General features: G+C 44.3%; 1 protein-coding gene across 1 annotated transcript in view; it reads left to right on the top strand.

Annotated features, from left to right (window-relative positions):
- Positions 1-274: 274 nt before the first annotated feature.
- LOC144116282 (uncharacterized) overlaps positions 275-6000 on the top strand; it is a 97603-nt gene continuing 91877 nt past the window's right edge. The window contains exon 1 of the mRNA XM_077651014.1: positions 275-327. The gene's annotated coding sequence lies outside the window, so the exon portion shown is untranslated. The remainder of the gene's footprint in view (positions 328-6000) is intronic.

Raw genomic sequence — 6000 nt, 5'->3', positions numbered from 1 at the left:
GGTCACTGTTTGACACTGAATGACGGCATCACCCAGCCTGAGATATCCGCAACCTTAAGAACTGTATTGATGTCATTGAAGTTTGCTTGTGAAAACAGCAGATGGCGGTACTGCTGATGTTTTATTTTCTTGCTTTTTCTGTATTAATAAAGCACCGAGCCTTCTTTGCAAAGCAAGTGCCTCTACTGGACTTTGACGCACCCTTCGTGCTCAGTGAAGTGTACCGGAAGCCTGTCAAGAGTCCCTGAAGAGGCCATACACCAGGTGGACTGCACGACTGAGTGGCCGGCTACTATGTGGTTCAACCTGTCCTACAAGTACCAGCAGGTGGGGGCTTAGTTCCGAGTTGGACTTCACATGGCTTATTTTATTTTCATTTTATTACTTACTGCTAGTTCTGTACTAGGTCTTTGGGTAGAAAAATTTGTTGAGCTAGGCTCATCGGTTTAGAGTGTGAATCAGTGAAAGCTCTTATAGCTTTTATTTGGCTATATACATTTCCACCAATTTCAGACGAAAAGTCTGAAAAAGTGAAATATTCGAAGATACTTTTACATTAATATTGAAGGTAATAGTCCATTCTTCTTATATGTAGCGAAATCTTTCTTATAAAGCGTTTCTACCGGTCGCATCGAACAGTTAAGACTCCCATAAAAAACCAACCGGGAATACTTTTGATGATAGGAAAAACATTAATAGAAACAAAAAATCAGACTGCCCTCGGGTGATCAGGAGGTGTGTTGATTGTTCTATTGAAATGTTACATTATATGGAAAAGTCCGTTCATAAATGGTTTCCTGGTCGAAAATGCTTTTGTGCAGAAATGCTGAGTATTCTCTGCATTCTGCAATGGAACCACATTCCGGTTGTGCAGTGGTTGTGCATTCCTCTCGTCCCATCAGCCTCTTCCTTCTGGGCTAGCTGCCCGTCACGTCCCACCGGTCTCTCTCTACCCTCTCCTTCTCTCCTAAATGTTTAGAGTGAGATTTTCCTCTCTTCGCCTTTCCATCTGCCAACCGTGGCAGTGGCAAACATTCAATATAACTCACTGAACTTCGATTGAATGCAGTCAAGCTAAATTATTTACTAATTGAGGTCTTATGTCTAGCAATGTAGATTCCATGGTAGAATGATGGGCGATATGGCTAAACCAAAGGTACAACAGCATTCGGTGTAAAACAGTATAAAGCGGTGAATGTGAATTAGAACACACTGCACGATTACAACCCTGAGTTGAAAATATGCTCACAAAAAGAAAGCAGAAAGAAGCACATTAGTGAACCAAGCACAGCTTGGGCAGTACCAAGCAGTAAATTATGAAACAAAGAAGTATATTGTGAAATAAAGAATTGCAATATGATAGTCAGAAGTTGATTACAGAGAAGCGGCAGCACAATTGCTGATTGTAACGCAGTGGGAGGTTGAGAACAAAATATAGCCAAGAATCATCCTTGAAACAACATACAAGTTCAAAACACAAAAAGTTCTACTATAACTGTAGCACAAGTGCAAAAGTGGTCGCAGGGCTTATTTTTCACATGGAGTGTGGTGTGGGTTATATTCATTAAAACAAAACATCGTCACGTTAATCCTCGTGGAGATGAGAATTTCAGTGACAGCTAAGCCAGTGCGAAAGCTGTTGATAGTCAGAGTGATTAGTAACTCTGGCTGGGGTGGCATAACTGGAGTGTGGACTTGGGGCAGAGGTGTAGGGTAGGCATGCCTAAATGCACAGCTGTGCATCCACATGTGACAGTGCATCATGCATTGTCATGCATGCTCACTCATGCATGTATGTGAGGCCGCACTGCATATGTGACGTCACTACATTACGCTATGACAAATCCATGCGCATCTGCATTCCTTTGCCACTTCGGACTCCATGTTACGCCGACTTCAGCATCGTGTAACCAAGCAATAGGTCCTTAACAGCTGTTGCTGTAAAAAAAGAACCCTGCCAGGCTTCTATTCCTTCTGGGCCAATTAAAAGGAGTTGTGGTACCATTGCACGTCCCATTGAGGATGGCCCACGTGCTTGCCAGCTGTTACCGGACAATTTTACATTGAGCCACAGCCGCCACGGTGGCTGGCTCGAAAGACGCGGGTTCGATCCCAGCCACGGCGGTCGAATTTCGCCTCCATGCAAAATTCAAGAGGCTCGTGTGCCATGCGATGTCAGTGCACGATAAAGAACCCCAGGTGGTCGAAATTTCCGGAGCCCTTCACTACGGCGTCTCTCATAGCCTGAGTCACTTTGGGACGTTAAACCCCCATAAACCATAAACCTTTTACATTAAGCCAACCATCAGCATCCATCACATTTGTCGGTCGAGGGTGACCAACATAGAGTACGACATCTGCGTGATGCTCACCTTGCATGGTTATTACTGTAAAACCTATCGGTCAGCACATCTCCCTGGAGAACTTCTACCAGGCAGCTTGGGCAATGGAGCTCTAAGGCATTTTCCATATTTATGCCAATGTCTTGCCATTCTCATGGCTGGCAATGCATCAGGGTTGCTTCCATTGCAGCATACCATGAAAAGCTACCTTGGACAGCTTTCTTGCCCAAAAAGAGAGCATGCTTGGGAGTGCATTGTCAAAAAAAAAGTTAGCGGTCTGTTTGCATGGGAAGAGTGTGTGCTTGTAAACCATGCTCATTGTAAAAATAATGGAAATGCGTTAAGGGACTGTGCGTGATTGCGTGCAGTTCGCCAAGCATAATCAATGTAGTGCATGCTGTGCTTTGACTTCGACCTTAGCTTCCAACCTGTGTTCTATAATTGATATGGTTATATGTATGATAGTGTGATTAGTAAAAAAATGAAGTGGTAACCCTGCGTTCCTGAGGAAACCAAATTGGATACCCGACCTGTACTGAACATGCCCATATGTGCTTATGTTCCTGGCGTAATAACATAGTTCTTGGGAGTAAACAATCTTTTGATGGCGAAGGGAAGAATTGCAGATGGTCCTGGTGTTTGCACATGTATTATTATATTCATTTAGTTGTGGCAAATTTGGCACAGGCTCAGCGGGGTGATGTTGCACCAGCTGTGTCATTTGATTGCCACGCAGGTGGGCCACACATGGTGTGATGCAGGCAGAGAAAAAATTGAGGGCACTTAAGTCTGCTTGAGTGCAGACATGCGAAAGCATGGAACTTTCTAGAACGCGTTTTTTTTTCCACGACTCTTGTGTACCCATTGTATTTTTTGTTTTGTTTGCTTTTATGTTTTCGTTTTTATATATTTTGCATTCATTAATGTTTGTTTTCTTTTCCGTTTCTTTGAGATATTCACAGGAATCTTTTGAGGAACAACTGGTGACATACGCATTCTGCCTATTGGAGTTTTTGTGTAGCATGGAAAACATTCCACTTAATCAACTTTTCTAGTTACTATGGGTACTTGAGTGGACGAATGCTTACTGCAGCAGTAGTAATGAGTAACGATAAAATAATAGAATGTGTACCACCAGAAAACTCATTCATTTCAGATTACACTGGAAGACAAACTTATGATGGGAAAGGTGTATAAAAAAGCAGCAGGATGGTCAGTGAACCATAAAGCACCTCTTTTAATGGGAAAGGGGGTAGATGCTTTCTTTAGTAAAGTATTAAGGGTTAGTCCTGTAAGTGCCAAGAGTTTTATGCTGTGTGTGATGGAATTGAGTTGAAGGCTGAAAACGTAGGAAGGGAGCAAGTTAACTGCCAAGCTGCCAGCCATGGATTGAGAAAAGATAGGAGTGGGAACTCCATTGGCGACGTCCTGAGCAAGCAGTTGGATCATGTCATGGAAACACCACTGGAACCGCTGACATTAACAGTGCCTAACTCGTACAACACAACCACTCTGCATTATTCGCGGTGAAAATTCTTCCCGCATATTCAACCGGAAGTGCTTTAGTACTCTCGATGCTTAAAAAATTGATCTAAATTCCTGCTAGTAATTACAGTGAAGTTTTGTTAATTTGAACCCACCCACCAGGTGCTGATCAACCTGAAGAAGATACCTGCCATGCTGATGGGCGAGGTGATGAACAACTATCACGCGAAGACCGGTAGTGCTGCGGCAGCTGCCCCACTACACTAGCTGCGTTCATGGTTCCTCGCTCTGTGGCGGCCTCATCCTCAAGCTTGTCATGCGGGACCACTCCCTGGCGTGGCGGGTGGTTGGATGGCTCTCGCAGCGCTGTAGCCACAGCACCCTGTTCTGCTATGCTGCAGTCCGAACCTACGGCCCCATTGTGACTGCCATCTGCAGGATCCTCAAGATCTGCGTATGTCAGTGTGAAATGAGAGGACTGCAGGAACCAAATTTTTAGTACCAAGTTTTCTTCTCGTTTTAATGATGTGAAAGACTTTACTTTGAAACACTGATCACCATGTGGTTCAGTAAAACGTTGCCGTAAGTTTTTTTTTTTTTTAAATGCGACGGGATGACTTATTCTCCGGAAAAATGTGTGGTCCGAAACTAGTATTTTGGTTTTGAAAATGACTTCAAGAACAAGGGAAGGCAACAGTCACAGAAACCCCTAATGTCTGGACAGTTGTTTGAACTGGAAACATACAAACGAGGTTCTGCCGCACTATTTGCATATAACTAGAAAATTAAAACTTAACTTCTCTTATGCTGTTTCAGGTTTGGTTTCTGCAGATGAACGATGGCTGCAGGTTCAAAGTTAATTATAGGTCACTAGAGGCATAAAACGCTGATATAATTGTGGCTCTGATGATTTTGAGGAAGCAAGGCTCATGACTGGCTCCCTGGAGCAGGGGACGCCTCAGTCACACTTTCAGGTATGTCGCGGTTGTGAGAGAGATGTGGGCTGCACACATTAGCGCTGACAACATTGTGGCAGGCACGCCGCTTTGCAGCAACAGGTCGCAGCATTCATTTTGTGACCAACCTCTTGCAACAACCATTAATTTAACCACCACCTGCTAGGCTGGCAGAGTGGGCGCTCAGCCTATCCAGTGTACAGAATACGAACGTTAAGACGCCAAGCCACGTCTACTTGCCAAATACACCACAGCTTTCGCTCTCTTACCAGGTTTAGCAGTGGTTGAACCGCAGCTTTTTTTTCATTCAATGGGAAAGCATTATATGCCCTATGCGAACGAAAAGCCCTCACCGGAAGATCCACGCAAACCGTGACTCCACAGGAAGTGGTATCCCACACAAGACCCCAGAAGAGAGTGTATATAGATGTGACCGGAATTATTGAATGAAACATGGCCCAAAGACAAAAATGAGATTAACGATTGGTTTTTGGGGAAAGAAGAAAGGAAAAAGGTGCCGTAGTGGAGGGCTGCAATAATTTCGATCACCCCGGGATCTTTAACAGCTCAGGGGCACCTTTGTTTTTCGGCTCCACCTAAACGCTGCCGCCGCTGTCAAGTTCGAACCCAGGTACTCCGGATCAGTAGCCAAGCGCCCTATCCACTGAGCCACTGCTTAGCCGCCGTAGCGAAGATGTTGGTTTCAGCAACACATACCCCAGGTGAAGTTGAAATCCCAGCGACGGCATCACATGGTTGACCTCAACGTGGTGGCAGCATTCCAGTCTGCATTCGCACCAAAATTTCGAGCCGTTCGTCATGTACCGTTCCTGGTGGTATCATAGCATTTCTCTTTGCCTATAGCTTACATGTTTTAGTCAAGTTGAAGGTTAGCAGATTGCCCAGGGGTTTGCAGCTGTATTATTATATTCATTTTGTTTTGGCAAATTTTTCACAGGCTCATCGGGGTGATGTTGCACAGGCTCCGAGGGTTCATGTTGCACCAGCTGTATCATTTGATTGCCACGCAGGTGGGCCACGCATGGTGTGACACAGGCAGAGAAAAAATTGAGGGTACTTAAGTCCGCTTAAATGCAGGAATGCGAAAGCATGCAACTTTCAAGAATGCGGGTTTTTTCCGCGACTCCTGTACCCATTGTATTTTTTCTGTTTTGTTTACTTGTTATTTTTTATATATTTTTGCATTCATTATGTTT

The sequence above is a fragment of the Amblyomma americanum genome, chromosome 1 (assembly GCF_052857255.1).
Source record: "Amblyomma americanum isolate KBUSLIRL-KWMA chromosome 1, ASM5285725v1, whole genome shotgun sequence".
In the NCBI taxonomy this organism is placed as follows: Eukaryota; Metazoa; Arthropoda; class Arachnida; order Ixodida; family Ixodidae; genus Amblyomma; species Amblyomma americanum.
The sequence above is the reverse complement of the archived record's forward strand: the minus strand, read 5'-3'. Positions and strand labels throughout refer to the sequence as shown.